The following is a 16082-nucleotide window of genomic DNA, read 5'->3' as shown; positions in this document are numbered from 1 at the left end:
AGAGATTCCAATGGCTATTTTAGATCTGCCCCGTTTGTCACTTGTGTTGTGTGGGCTTTGATCAAGGGAGCCCAGCCATCAAGTGGAGCGTAGAGAGGACAAGAACCAGGAGGAACATGATCTGCCTTGGAACACCGCATCCACAAACCCCCGGCTGCTCCACACAACCCATCCTGCTCTGCTGACAGCTGCCCAGCTTAGCCTCAAGATCTTAAAGGCAGCACGGTGGCACAGTTGTTAGCACTGCTGCCTCACAGCACCAGGGATCCGGGTTCGATTCCCGCCTTGGGTCACTGTCTGTGTGGAGTTTGCACGTTCCCCCCATGCCTGTGTGGGTTTTCTCTGGGTGCTCCAGTTTCCTTCCACAGTCCAAAGATGTGCAGGTTAGGTTGATTGGCTGTGCTAAATTGACCCCAGTGTCAGGGGGGCATTAGCAGGGTAAATATGTGGGGTTACGGGAATAGAGTCTGGTGGGATTGTGGTCAACACAGTGAGAAGTCTCACGACACCAGGTTAAAGTCCAACGGGTTTATTTGATAGCAAAAGCCACTAGCTTTTGGAGCACTGCTTCTTCGTCAGCTTAGTGGGGAGTTCTGATCACAAACAGGGCATACAAAGGCACACACTCAGTTCACAGAATACTGATTAGAATGCGAGTTTTTACAGCTAATTAAGTCTTAAAGGTGCAGACAATGTGAGTGGAGATAGCATCAAGCATAGGTTAAAGAGATGTGTATTGTCTCCAGACATAACATAAGTGAGACGTTGTAAGCTCAGGCAAGTCATGGGGGTTACAGGTAGTGTGACATGAACCCAAGATCCCAGTTGAGACCGTCCTCATGTGTGCGGAACTTGGCTATCAGTTTCTGCTCAGCGACTCTGTGCTGTCGTGTGTCGTGAAGGCTGCCTTGGAGAATGTATACCCGAAGGTCAGAGGCTGAATGCCCATGACCACTGAAGTGTTCGCCAACAGGAAGAGAGCAGTCTTGACTGGTGACAGTCGAGTGGTGTTCATTCATCCCTTGTCATAGCGTCTGCATGGTCTCCCCAATGTACCATGCCTCAGGACATCCTTTCTTGCAGTGTATCAGGTAGACCACGTTGGCTGAGTTGCAAGAGTATGTACTGTGTACCTGGTGGGTGGTTTTCTCACGTGAGATGATGGAATCCGTGTCGATGATCTGGCATGTCTTGCAGAGGTTGCTATGGCAGGGTTGTGTGGTGTTGTGGTCACTGTTCTCCTGAAGGCTGGGTAGTTTGCTGCGGACAATGGTCTGTTTGAGGTTGTGTGGTTGTTTGAAGGCAAAAAGTGGGGATGTGGGGACGGCCTTGGCGAGATGTTCATCATGCATACTGGATGAATCAAGTGGCCTCCTTCTGCACTGTAGGTTTATATGACTTCAAAACAGCAAGTTTCACTTAGAATCATAGAATCTCCACAATGCAGAATGAGGCCATTCATCCCATCAAGACTGCACCGACAACAATCCCACCCAGACCCTAACCCCACAATCCCCGTGCATTTACCCTAGCTAATCCCCCTGATATCAAGAGGCAATTTGACAAAGCTAATCAACATAACCTGTACCGCTTTTGGACTGTAGGAAGAAACCGGAGCCTCTAGAGGAAACCTACACGGACAAAGGGAGAACGTGCAAACTCCAGACGGACAGTCACCCAAACTGAGAATTGAACCCAGATCCCTGCAGCCGTGAGGCAGCAGTGCTAACCACTGTGCCACTATGCCGACTCTGCCTGATTCCCAGGCAGATTTAAATTAGGCCAGGGCAGCAAAATAACTTTGCTGGGTCAAAATAGGCCCAATTAATGTAACTAAACAACAACTTATACAGCTTAACAAAGTGTTCCAGGATGCTTCCAAAGCACACAAGTGTGTTGTCAGTCGATATCTGATGTAACTACGTAAAGAGATGTTAGGAGGAAGAACCATAAACTTTGTCAAAGTGGTAAGTTTTAAGGAGTAACTTAAATGAGAAGAGAAGGGGAGGTCAAGAGGTTTTGGGAGGGAATTCCAGAGCTTAGGGCCTAGACAGTTGAAGGCACTGCTGCCAATTGTGGAGTGATTAAAATTGGTGTTAAAACATGAGTTCAAAATTAGAGAAATGCAGAGATTGTGGCAGGTTCGAGGACTGGAGGAGATTATAGAAACACTGGGTAGGTTGCATTATCTCCCTGACCAACAGCGGACCCCACAGTTGCTTTGGCAGCTTTCAATCGGTTCGCGCCAGTAGGTGATGATGGTGTGGGATAGCACTGGGCGGAGGAATTGTTTGACTTGGTGGAGGAAGTGAGTGGTGTTCTTGGCAAGCCTTTGGGGGGAGGTTGGGGCGGGGTGGGGGGGGGGGGGGATGGGGAAGGAGGAGGAGGATGAGGAGGAGGCCACAAACAGCAGGCTGGAGTGTGGGCAGAAGGAGCAGAACCAGAGAGATTGACCTGAAGTTAGGTTGATTGGCCATGCTAAATTGCCCCTTAGTGTCCAACGATGTCTAGGTTGGTGGATTGTCCATGCTAAATTGCCCCTTAGTGTCCAAAGATGTGTAGGTTGGGTGGATTGTCCATGCTAAATTGCACCTTAGTGTCTAAAGATGTGTAGTTTGGATGGATTAACCATGTTAAATTGTCTCTTAGTTTCCAAAGATGTACAGGTTGGATGGATTGTACATGCGAAATTGCCCCTTAATGTCCAAAGACATGTAGGTCAGATGGATTGACCATGCTAAATTGGCCCTTAGTGTCCAAAGATGTGCAGGTTGCGTGGATTGTCCATGCTAAATTGGACCTTAGTGTTCAAGGGTGTGTAGGTTGGGTGGATAAGCCATGGTAAATGCAAGGGGTTACAGGGATAGGGCAGGGAGGTGGGTCTGAGTAAGAAGCTCTTTCAGAGAATTGGTGCAGACTCAATGTTCCAAATGCCTTCTATGGGATTTGTGGGGATTCTATGTCAGGGTGCGGAGAGGAAACTGGAGCAGACATGCAGCTGTAGAGGGCTTGGGGGCACAAGCTGGATAGTACAGAACCTCTCTGAGTCTGAAGAACATGGGGAAGCTGGTGATCATGTTCATGGTCTGGATATCAAGGCAATTTGGCTTATGTGGCTGAGGGCAACAAGCAATAGCAGTGCTACAAACATGTTGGCTTATCCCTTAGTTTCTCCGTTGGTCTTTGTGTCCAGATTTAATCCCAAGCCCAGTTTATGAATATCAGAGATCGGAGATAGAATAAAAAAGGTTCACGATTACAATCTGCACTGTTGAACTCGAAGCATTCTGCCTTCCATATTTAGAAGTATACAACACAGCTGATTCAAGAGTTCAGCCCTCAGTAGTTTTTCTGTATTTTGTAGTGTCCAATGATGATCCTCCAATGTAAAGAGTTTGCTTCTTTAGGACAAACTTTTTAATGAACGTACTTCAATGTTTGGTGCCCGTGACATAAAGGACCACTGAGCTGGAACCTGTGTGGGTTCCATGTTTTTCCTGTGCTGTTTGGAGATACAAAGAATAAAGAACAAAGAAAAGTACAGCACAAGCACAGGCCCTTTGGCCCTCCAAGCCCGTACTGATCATGATGCCCTAACTAAATTCAAATAAAAATCGCCTGCCCTTACTCTGTTCGTATCCTTCTATTCCCTCCCTATTCATGAACCCTTCCAGATGCCTCAATGGGGAGGGGTAAGGTCACAGAGCGGTTTCAAAACAACATGAGGATTTTCCAATCAGTGCATTGTTGGACAGTGCATTGCTAGGCTGATACTGGAGATGAGGGGGTTGGACTATGAAGAGAGACTAAATAGAGTGGGTCTGTACTCGTTGGAGTTTAGAAGGATGAGGGGGGATCTTATAGAGACGTACAAGATAATGAAGAGGATGGATAGGGTAGAGATAGAGAGATTCTTCCTGCTTCGAAAGGATAGCAGGACTAGAGGGCACAGCCTCAAGATAAGGGCGGGGCAGTTTAGATCCGAATTGAGGAGGAACTTCTTCACTCAAAGGGTGGTGAATCTTTGGAATTCTCTGCCCGTTGAAGGGGTGGAGGCTACCTCGCTGAATATATTTAAGTCACGGGTAGATAGGTTTCTGATAGACAGGGGAATTAAGGGTTATGGGGAGAAAGCGGGAAAGTGGAACTGATCCACTTCAGATCAGCCATGATCTTATTGAATGGTGGGGCAGGCTCGAAGGGCTAGATGGCCTACTCCTGCTCCTATTTCTTATTTTTTTATGTTCTTATGGACTTGGAGACAACGTAAGTTAGTGGGTGCAGGGGTGACACATGAATGGGAAGGACATGGCGCATGGCAGTATGTGAGCAGCAGAGTTTTGGATGACCTCATGTTTATGGACAGTGATAGATGGGAGGCCAGCATGGAATGCGTTAGAATCACCACATCCGTGGAAAACTAAGACCAGACTGAGGAATTCAGCAGGTTCTGAGTTGGGCGATGTTATGGAATTAGAAACAGTGGTCTTAGTATTGACATGAATATTTGTTTACAAGCCAACTTTGGGGTAAAATAAGACAAGAACAATGTTTTGAGGCTTAGCACATTAGCAGCATGGTGGCACACTGGTTAGCACTGCTGCCTCACAGCGCCAGGGATCCAGATTCAATTCCAGGCTTGAGTCACTGTCTGGACAAAGTCTGCATGTTCTCTCCATGTCTGCATGGGCTTCCTCCGGGTGCTCCGGTTTCCTCCCATAGTCCAGTGTTGTGCTCATTAGATGCATTGGCCAGACTAAATTCTCCCTCAGTGTTCCTGAACAGGTGCCAAGGGGTGGCAATTGGGGGAATGGCATAGTAACTTTGTTGCAGTGTTAATGTAAGCCTACTTGTGACACTAATAAACTTTAAACATTACCATTCCTATTAAAGCACAAAGGAACTAATTCTCTCCTCCTCGTGCTGATGCCATTCAGCCTTATTTGAGCATTTTTGAATTTATAGTTGATGATTATAGACCAAAAAATTCATACTGCCACATCCACTTCATTGTGCGAGATTCTTAGTTGAATTGTTTGAGTGTTTACATTTTTTTGACTTTTCCCAGATTCCCTTCCCCCAGCATGTCATCTCCTTGAGTACTGTTGGCAAAGACGCGAGTGGGAGGATGTGGAGGGGTGATGATAGAGGCGAGGAGTTGGGGCAGCGGGGAGCTATCCAATTTTTCTATCCCCTAAGGTGAAGGGCTCCACGCTCACTGGCTGTGTAACCTAAAAGCAAGGTCAGGGAGTGACGTATTAGATTTCAACTCTGACAAGCAGTCCTGGGAATCAAACCCACGGACCACTGATTTGGAAAGAAGCCCTGAAACTATTGCAAAAAAATGAGCATTATCCAGGGAGCTAACAATTCGATCTTCAAACACAACTCCTTCCGAGAGAAGAAGCACAAACACATGCAAAATGTCCGGGGACATTGAGACTGTGCCACAGCTATTTTTAATCACGCTTCTTCAAATTCAAATTTATTCTTTAGACCAGCAATGTAGCATTTACTTATTTGTAAATTATTTCAGGATGGTGCTATTGGGAATGTGACATCAGTTCAGCAAAATGAATCCAGCAACACTTCCAATTTAAAACTCTCATCCTCACCCCTCCCCTCGCTGTGTTGGGCATGTACACAGAATTGAAGAATGCCCTAGAACCTAGGACACAACTAGAGGGCACAACCTCAAGTTAAAGGGATGATCCTTTAAAACAGAGATGAGGAGGAATGGTGAATCTGTGGAACTCTTGGCCACTGAAGGCTGTGGAGGCCAGGTTAATGGGTGTCTTTAGGACAGAAATAGATAGGTTCTTGATTCATAAGGGGATCAGGGGTTATGGGGAAAAGACAGGAGAATGGGGATGAGAAAAATATCAGTCATGATTGAATGACGGAGCAGACTTGATGGGCCGAGTGGCCTAATTCTCCTCCTATACCTTATGGTTTTATGAAAGATGGCCACATCCCCAAGTAGCTGCTGTGTGGGGAGGCAGCCTGTGCCAAAAGACAAACAGCGATGCCCAAAGCTCAGACTCAAAGGAGACACGAAAGCCCTCACCATCAATCATGACAAGGGGGTAACTCTAGATTGACAATCAATGGAGAACCAGCTGTGGGCAAGGGTTTGCCACTGTGCCAACATGTGGTTTCAGGAGCTCTAAAGCAGAAGCCAACCCTGCAAACAAGATGTCAACAGAGATCATTCTGCACCAGCAACAAGGGACAACTTCATGTGAGGCGCCTGAGGCCTGTTCAATTATCAGTGCAGTGGATGATCGCATTTGACCTCACCAAAGTCCTCTGACCTCATCCAAGTTCTGAGGCTGCACTCCCATCATCCCTCGCTGAGCAACCACCTCTCTCTGTCTTTCTAATGTCTTCCAACTCTACAACCCTCCTAGGACGCTGCATTCCTCCAATTATTGCCTCAAGAGCTATAGGCCTGATACCAAAATTAGAGAACATACCAGAATCTGTTAATAAGAGCACGGTAATAGGGCATTTGGAAAATCACAATATGATTAGACAGAGTTGACGTGTTTTTATGAAAGGAAAATTGTGCATGACAAATCTTTTGCAAGTTTTTTCAGGGAGTAGTCAGGGGATTGATAAGGGAGAACTAGTGGATACAGTATATTTGCATTTTCAGAAGGTGTTTAATAACCTTCTGAAAATAAACACACAAGTGTTTGGTATGCAAGGCTAAGGTTCATCACAGGATGACATATTTGCATGGGTTAAGTTTTGATTAATTAACAGAAAAAGGAAGTAGGAATAAATGGATCATTCCGTGAGGACTGTAGCTAGTTAGATGCCACAAGTACTACTACTGGAATTTCAGCTATTTACAATCTATATCACTGAATTGGATGAGGGGACTGAGAGCAATGTATCCAACTTTGTTGATGGTACAGTGCTGGATGAGAAAGTAAACTGTGAGGAAGACACAAAGGCATACATACATACAAAGGGATAAAATGAGGGAAAAGTGATGGAGTGAAATGTGGGGGAATAAGAATGGAAAACTAAAATATCTGTTAAAAACTGAGATACTAGTACAAGGTGGAATTCAGAGCTATTTGGTTCCTTGTACATGGATTACAGAAAGTCAACATGCAGAAACAGAAAGTAAGAGATTTGGAATATAAAAGTAAGGGAATTTGCTGCAATTACAAAGGGCGTTGGTGAAGTCTCTCCTGGAGTTCTATGTACAGTTTTCATCTCCATATCTAAGGAAGGATATTTTGCCCTAGAGGATCATGCAATGAGATTTGTGGAAGGAGAAATCAGTTCTATGAGGAGAGATTTTTGCCAACACTCTCTGGAGTTTGAAAGAATGATCGCATTCAAATGTAGGAAATTCTGAGAGAGCTTGGCTGTGTGGTCATTGGGAAGAGGTTTCCCCTGGCTGGGAGTTTAGGACCCGGGGGTACAGTCTCAGGATAGGGCATCAGGCAAACAGGACCGAGATGAGGAAAAACATCTTCATTCTGAAGATTGTGAATTCTCTACCTCAGAGGGTGCAACATGGGTAGATCTCAGGAAAAGGAATATAGTGTTCAATTCTGGTCGCCACACTACCAGAAGGTTGTGGAGGTTTTGGAGGGGGTACAGAAAAGATTTACCAGGATGTTGCCTGGTATGAAAGGCATTTGCTACGAGGACAGGTTGGAGAAACTTGGTTTGTTCTCACTGGAACGACGGAGGTTGTGGGGTGACCTGATAAAAGTCTACAAGATTATGAGGGGCACAGACAGAGTGAATAGTCAGAAGCTTTTTCCCAGGGTGGACGAGTCAATTACTCGGGGGCATAGGTTTAAGGTGCGAGGTGCAATGTTTAAAGGAGATGTACGCAGCAAGTTTTCTACACAGATGGTTGTGGGTGCCTGGAATTTGCTGGCGGGAGAGGTAGTGGAAGCAGATACGGTGGTGACTTTTAAGGGGCATCTTGACAAATATATGAATAGGATGGGAATAAAGGGATATAGTCCCAGCAACAATCGGACGCTTTTGTTCATACAGGTAGCATGGTTGGCGCTGGCATGAAGGGCTGAAGGGCCTGTTCCTGTGCTGTAATTTTCTTTGTTCTCTTCGTTCTGGTGGTGGATGCACAGATTATGTTCAAGGCCAAGATCGATAAATTAATGCAGAATCAAGAGATATGAGAATGGGGGTGAAACTGGAGTGATCGAATTCCAGCCGTGAATATCGAATAAGGGAACAGATTTGAGGTGCTGAATGTCCTAATCCCGCTCCTTTCCTTATGTTTCTATGCCAGGGTAAGCTTTGGAATTCTCTCCCTGTATATCTCCGTCTCTCTTATCTTCCCCAACCCCACTCCTTCCACCATTCATCCTTTCAGGTGATGCTTAAGAAATTTTTCTTTTTCACAACAACTTCAATGCAGTGTTAATATAAGCCTTACTTGTGACTAATAAATAAACTTTTAAGCTTTTTTAACCTGCCCTAATATCTCAATATGCAGCTCAGTGATAAATTTAGGTTTAATCGAGATGCCTGTGCAGCATCTTGCAACAATTTACTACATTAAAGACACTATATAAAAGTAAGTTGCTGTTGTAAATATTATGAAGATAGATTTATTGCTTCTATTCTTGTAACAGTTCTATAAAGCTATAATTAGACCCAGTCTGGAGTTTTGCATTGGCTTCTGGACACCAACCATCAGGAAGGACATGAAAATAGAAAATACTGGAAGTACATAGCAGATCATCCCGCAACTGTGGAGAAAGAAACAGAGATAACAGGCGAGATTCTCCCGCTTCCTAGCCGTGTGTTTCCCGCCAGTGGGAGGTGGCAAGTTGTTTGTTAACGGCGGAATTCTGCTGGTCTCGCTGCTGTCAATGGAAATTCCCATTCACATCACCACATGTCGGCAGGAAACCCTTGGGCGGGATTGCACTGCCAGCGAGACTGGAGAATCCCACCAACGTGAGTGGCTGGAGAATTCCAGCCAACATTTCAGGTTGGTGACTCTTCATTGGAACAGGCCACTGACATGAAACTCTTTCTCTCTCCACAGTTGCTCCTGATTGCTGTATATCTCCAGGATGATTCTTACTTCAGGTTTCTGGCATCCGCAGTATTCCCTTTTCAATCGGGAAGGACTTTAATGTAGAATGATACCAGTGCTTAAAGACTTAAAATATGAAGACAGGCTGCATAGAATAAGCTTGTTGTAATGACCATAACGAGGTCCATGAGGTTGGCCTCTTGGAGTATGAGCTTCCTGATTGAGGTAATGATTGTCTGTGCACCCAGTGCGGAGGGCTGCAGGGAAGGCGGAGAACCCCCTCATGAACCTGCTCCTAGGCCTGGCAAAGCTTGCCATATGCAGCAGGCGATCAAGAGGGTCATCCGACCCGATTATCTGCCCCTTTACTATGGCTAAATTCACAGCCGAGTGTCCCTGGAGAAGGAGCATGTGGTGTCCAAGGGTACCGTTAATGCCTTCTGTACCTGCTGGGCACCGCAGGGACTGGGGAATATTATTGGCCCCTTTAATCACATTTTGATTTGATGTTTTAAGTTTTCTTTCCACTTTGTCTTTTCTTTCGGGCGATTCCCCTCCTTTTGAGAGCTGCCCCTTTTAATTTTTTGATAATTTGAGTTAGTTTATTCGGTTGGCCAAAAAGATTGGTAATGATTGCCTGTCCAATCAGGGAGTCTCACCTGTATTTATTGAGGAGTGCCAGGGGTACTGGCACTCTGGATTCTGACATTATAACTAAAGCACTATTAGGAGTGGAGATGAGTTTGTAAATGAAGGGAACCTGGTGAATGGACACCGGCCTCTATTTCACCTGGATTTCCTTCAATATGGAAGATTAAGGGATGAACTAATTGAGGTGTTTAAAAATTAAAGGATTTGATAGCATGCATACAGATAAACAATTTTTTCTGGTGTAGGTGGGTGAGGGAGTCAAGAACACGGGGGCAGAACCCGGCCATTCAGGAGTAATGTCAGCATTTCTTCACCCATTCCGTCCAGCATCTTCAGTGCTAATTTATGCTAACAAGCCTTGATTGGCGTAAGGTCCTCACTCAGGAGAAAGTCACATCTTGGGGAGCTACCAATTAACCTGCTGACCAGCAACTCTCCAGTCTCTCCAGGCACAGCGCTGCAGTGGCCAGAAGAGGCACAGCAGGGAGCCGCCTGGCACTAAGTCCACTGAATGACATTATTGTTACTAGAGAGGCGGTGCTCAACAGACTGGAGGGACTGATTGTGGACAAGTCCCCAGGACCGGATGGAATGCATCCAAGGGTTCTAAAAGAAATGGCGGAGGTGATAGTGGATGCCTTGGTGATTATTTTCCAAACGTCGCTGGATTCCGGGGAAGTGCCGGAAGATTGGAAAACGGCTAATGTTACGCCGTTGTTTAAGAAGAGTGGCAGGCAAAAGGCAGGGAATTATAGGCCGGTTAGTTTAATGTCTGTTGTAGGTAAAATGTTAGAATCCATGATCAAGGAGAAAATAGCGAGGCATCTTGAGGAGAATTGTTTGATAGAGCAGACGCAGCACGGTTTCATTAAGGGGAAGTCGTGTCTGACGAATTTATTGGAGTTCTATGAGGATGTGTCTAGGGCGGTGGATACAGGAGAGCCGGTGGATGTGGTGTTTCTTGATTTTCAGAAGGCATTTGATAAGGTGCCTCACAAAAGGTTATTACAGAAGGTCGGGGGCATGGAGTTGGGGGTAGGGTGTTAGCGTGGATAGGGGATTGGCTGTCAAATAGGAGGCAGAGAGTGGGGGTCAATGGGTGCTATTCGGATTGGCGGTTGGTGACTAGTGGAGTGCCCCAGGGGTCGGTGCTGGGGCCTCAGCTATTTACCATTTATATAGATGATCTGGAGGAGGGAACCGAGTGTATGGTGTCGAAATTTGCTGATGACACCAAGATTGGTGGAACGGCAAATTGTGCAGAGGGTGTAGAGAGTCTGCAGAAGGATCTAGATAGGCTGGGCGAATGGGCCAGGAACTGGCAAATGGAGTTTAATGTTGGCAAATGTGAAGTTGTCCACTTTGGTAGGAATAATGGTAGGAAAGACTATTACTTACATGGCGAAAAACTGCAGCGTGCGACAGTGCAGAGGGACCTTGGGGTCCTTGTGCATGAGTCACAAAAACCCAGCCTGCAGGTGCAGCAGGTGGTCAGGAAGGCAAATGGGATGCTGGCCTTCATAGCGAGGGGGATTGAATATAAAAGTAGGGAGGTCTTGCTGCAGCTGTATTGGGCGCTGGTGAGGCCACAGCTGGAGTACTGTGTGCAGTTTTGGTCGCCGCACTTACGCAAGGATATTTTGGCCTTGGAGGGAGTGCAGAGGAGGTTTACTAGGCTGATACTGGAGATGAGGGGGTTGAACTATGAGGAGAGGCTGAATAAACTAGGCTTGTACTCGTTAGAGTTTAGAAGAATGAGGGGAGATCTCATTGAGACATATAAGATGATGAATGGGATGGATAGGATAGAGGTGGAGAGGCTCTTCCCGCTCAGAAAGGACAGTAGGGCTAGAGGGCACAGCCTCAAGATAAAGGGGGGGCAGTTTAGAACAGAGTCGAGGAGGAACTTCTTCACTCAAAGGGTGGTGAATCTCTGGAATTCTCTGCCCGTTGAAGCGGTGGAGGCTGCCTCGCCAAATATATTTAAGACGCGAGTTGATAGGTTTTTGATAGGCAAGGGGATTAAGGGTTATGGGGAGAGGGCGGGAATGTGGAACTGAGCCATGACAGATCAGCCATGATCTTATTGAATAGCGGGGCAGGCTCGAAGGGCTAGATGGCCTACTCCTGCTCCTATTTCTTATGTTCCTTATGTTCCTTATGATCAGAGGACAGGCAAGTGTCAGTGTCAGGTGTTTCAGGACAGGCTGGGCAGGGAAGGAAATGCCTGGGTTGGATGTGGGGGTGGGGGGCGAGGAGAGAGGGGGAGGAAATGCCTGGGTAGAGGAGGGGAGGGGGGTGTTACAAGGGGAAGGCGATCGGGGTCTCTGAGTGTGGGGAGGGTGCATTCTCAATGATCCAACTGTTCCAGATGCATGATCCATGATATTATTGGTAGATGCAAAGATGTGCAGGTTATGTGATACTAAATTGCCCCTTAGTGTCCAAAGATGCTTAAATTAGGTGGATTAGCCATGGTAAATGTGCATGGTTATGGGGATAGACTGGGCATAAGGGGGTTGGGGGGAGGGGGGTTGGGTGCAGGAGATGGGGGGTGTGGATTGGATTAGGCCTGGGTAAGATGCTTGTTCAGTAGAGACTCAATAGCCAACGGCCTCCTTCTGCCCTCTAGGGATTCTATGGATTAACCACAGAATCCTTGTGGAGACAATGGTCCATCTTCACACTGTGGGTATCCTCGACTAAATGGGGTCGCTTCAGAACAGATCAAGCAGCTGAAAGCTGTGCATCCATGAGGCACTGTGGTCCAATAGCAGCAGCAGAACTGTATTCAATCACAGTCTGAAACCTCATGATGGATGGTGGCTGAGTGGGTGATCCACCTGAGGTTCAGAGCATCACAGATGCTAGTCCCCAGCCAATTCCATCCACTCCAGGTGATATCAGGAAATGGCTGAAGGTATTGGATTCTATAAAGGCTTTGGGGCCTGACAACATCCACCTGTATTGTTGAAGACTTGTGCTCCAGAACAAAAGGCACCTTTAGCTGAGCTGTTCCAGTACAACTATAATGTTCTACGTGGCAATATGGAAGTTTGTTCGGGTACGTCAGTATATATAAAAGCAAAAAATTCCAATCTGGCCAAAGATTGGAGTCATATGAAACACAAAGCAAGACTTGTGGGCCTATCTTCTCAGCTCCTGGACATTGCTGTAAGAATCCCACATAGACAACCATCTCTAGCTGCTTTATTATTGACCTTGCCTCCATCTCAAGATCAAAAGCAGGGAAGTTTGTTGATGATAATGAGGGGTCTGCCCACACTATTGTTTTTCCTTTAATCCATCAATGAAATATGGGCAACACTGGCTGGGTCAGCACTTATTACCCATGAGCTGAATGACTGGTTAGGCTGTTTCAGTGGACATTTAAGAGCCAACCAATTGTTGTGGATCTGGAGTCTAGGCCAGACCAAATATGGATGCAGATTTCCTTCCCCAGTGTGAACCAGTTTTTATAACATTCGACAACGGTTTCATGGTTATTCATTTTTTGATTGTATTCAAATTCCACCATCTGCCTTGGTGGGATTTAAACCTTGGTCTCCAGAGTATGACCCTGGATCTCTGGTCGCGTGACAGTACCAATACCACCTCCCCATATATTGATGTCTAAGAGGAAGTGCTGTTTGTCATTAATGACACACTGTCCTAACATATAAAACATGTTATGCATCCGATTTTTAGCCCTGTTAACTTGAGGGGTTTCGGATCAATAATACAGCAAATGGCAGCAATTGTTTTTGAGATTTATTGGATTGATACCACGTATGAGTGGATTGTCTAATGAGGATAGGTTAGACTGCCTGGGCTTATTTTCACTGGAGTTTAGAAAAGTGAGGGGTTACTTGATTGAAGTATATTGGATCCTGAATGGTCTTGATAAGATGGATGTAGAATGGATGATTCCTCTTGTGGGGAAGCCAGGAACCAGGGTACATTGTGTTAAAATTACAGCTTGCTCCACGAGGAAGGAGATGAGAAGAATTTTTTTCTTTGCGACTTTGGAACTCTCCACCTCAGGAGGTGGGGGCCATGGAATATTCTTAGGATGGAGGTAGATATGTTCTTGGTCAGGGGTAAATGATAGAACTTGAAATACGAACTGATCTTATCAAATTGTGGAGAAGGCTTGAGGGACCAATTGGCCTATTTCTGCTTCTTTTTCATATGTTCCTAATGTTCAGAAAGGAATTGAACACATGTTTACAGTGAAAACAATTTGTGGGGCTTATGGGGTAAGAGCAGGAGAATGGGGCTTACTAGATAGTTTCTGTAAAGAACCAGTGCAGACACGATGGGCTGAATGCTGCCTCCCCCCCACCCCTCCCATGCTATAAGATTATCCGATTCTCACTTCCTACAGTGTGATAGCAAGTAAGTTACAAAGTCCAGGGAAATACATGTGAGAAGGTAAGAATGCAAAACTTAGCCAGCGCATTGACAAACTTTGAGTATCTGAACACAGTCACTGAGACACCAGTGAAATCCTCGAATTGGGTTCCCTTGCCCAACAGCAAGTCCCAAAATCCAGTACTGCCCTGGTGGGTCTAGGCTGACCAATGACTTATCTGCTACCTACTCCGCCGCGCACAGGGTGAACCCGCTGTGATATCGGGACACGGGAGTGCTACACTGCCACAGGGTATTCATACAAGCGAGATTCCCACGTTAACATTGCAATCCTTTGTTAAAGATTTGAGGGGTGGAAATTTTACGTCGGAAGGATTTTATGATCCCGTCCAAGTAAATGGATTCTTGAACGACTCGCTGCATTTTACAGCCCCCCTCTCCCCCGCCCCCACCACGACTGGGCCATAAGAGTCCGCCCTCGGGATGAGTCTCTGCATTGAACTAGCTGTCATTAAAAAGACAGAAAATAAATCCTGAACAGGTAACACAAAATCTAGCCGAGAGAAGGCCAGTCTCCAGATGGTTTTCCCCCATTCACATTCCCGTACAGCCCTCTTCCAGTTCACAGTATGGGTATGCAGCAGAAAGCAGTACCTGTGAGTCTCTCCGTAAGGAACAACCTTCGCTGTTGTATTTCTGCAGTCTCTTTTTACATTTCATACAGCAACAAGCCACACAAAGGCTCCCAGAAGATTGCAACACATTTGACAACGCATACAACTGCTAAACCGTACGAGAAAGTTAGCCACTTTTTTTTTCTAAGAAAACACAGCTTAACTACTACATGCAGCTAATTAATCCCATTGCCAAGATCTTATCTTTACAAGTTGATGGCTGCTTCCACCACACCCACAATTTTTATTTTCAAACTTCTGGTAAAGGTACTGTACCTTGTCAGCAGCAACTGACACAAGAAGCTGGAGTCTGCTCCCAGTCGGAGAAATCAAACCCCTCAGATCCTGCTTATTTGGACCACTCTGCGTACACACAACTGAGTGACAGACTAATTCCTGCTATTCTGAGCCCAGCCTCTCTCTCACTCCTGGGAGCTTTTACCATTTAAGGTCAATGTTCCATCTGGTCTTGCTGGCTCTCTCTCTCTCTCTCTCTCTGCCTGTCCGTCTCTCTTGCTGTATCAGTCTGTGTCTCCCCTTCCCCCTGTCCCTTTGTCTCTCTTTGTCTCTGACTCACCTCACTCCTTCTCCCTGTGTCTGTCTCTCCCTTTCCCTCTTGCTCTGTTCCCTCCAAATATTTCTCTCTCCCTGTCCCTCCCTCTTCCTCTCTCTGTCTCTCCCTCTTGCTGCCTCTGTGTCTCCTCTTTTATTCTTCCTGCCTTTATCTCTCATGCACTCTTTTTCGCTCTGTCCCTCTCTGGCCCCCTCCACTTACTCCCTCTGTCAGTCTCTCTCACACATAGTGCCTGTCTCACTCTCTCTCTGTCTCCTACACTAAAGCCCCTCTGTCTCTCTCTCTTCCGCACTGTGCCTGTCTGTCGCTCTCTCTCTGTCCCCTTATGCTGACTCCCCTCTGTCACTCTCTCTTTCACACTGTGCCTGTCAATCTCTCTCTGTCCCCCTCCACTGACTCCCCCCTGTCATTCTCTCTTCCATATTGTGCCTGCCTGTATCTCTCTCTCTCTCTGACCCCTACACTGAATCCCCCCTGTCATTCTCTCTTCGTATTGTGCCTGCCTGTATCTCTCTCTCTCTGACCCCTACACAGACTCCCCCCTGTCATTCTGTCTTCGTATTGTGCCTGCCTGTATCTCTCTCTCTCTCTGACCCCTACACTGAATCCCCCCTGTCATTCTCTCTTCGTATTGTGCCTGCCTGTATCTCTCTCTCTCTGACCCCTACACAGACTCCCCCCGTCATTCTGTCTTCGTATTGTGCCTGCCTGTATCTCTCTCTCTCTCTGACCCCTACACTGAATCCCCCCTGTCATTCTGTCTTCG

At 46.3% G+C, this 16082-nt stretch overlaps 1 protein-coding gene across 1 annotated transcript in view; it reads right to left on the bottom strand.

Annotated features, from left to right (window-relative positions):
• Positions 1–15144, bottom strand: part of mrvi1 (murine retrovirus integration site 1 homolog) — a 127073-nt gene extending 111929 nt beyond the window's left edge. The window contains exon 1 of the mRNA XM_080190082.1: positions 15019–15144. The gene's annotated coding sequence lies outside the window, so the exon portion shown is untranslated. The remainder of the gene's footprint in view (positions 1–15018) is intronic.
• Between the last annotated feature and the right edge of the window lie 938 nt (positions 15145–16082).

Source organism: Carcharhinus amblyrhynchos, chromosome 6 (genome assembly GCF_965287045.1).
Source record: "Carcharhinus amblyrhynchos chromosome 6, sCarAmb.v2.hapA, whole genome shotgun sequence".
In the NCBI taxonomy this organism is placed as follows: Eukaryota; Metazoa; Chordata; class Chondrichthyes; order Carcharhiniformes; family Carcharhinidae; genus Carcharhinus; species Carcharhinus amblyrhynchos.
This window is presented reverse-complemented; position numbering and strand designations above follow the sequence as displayed.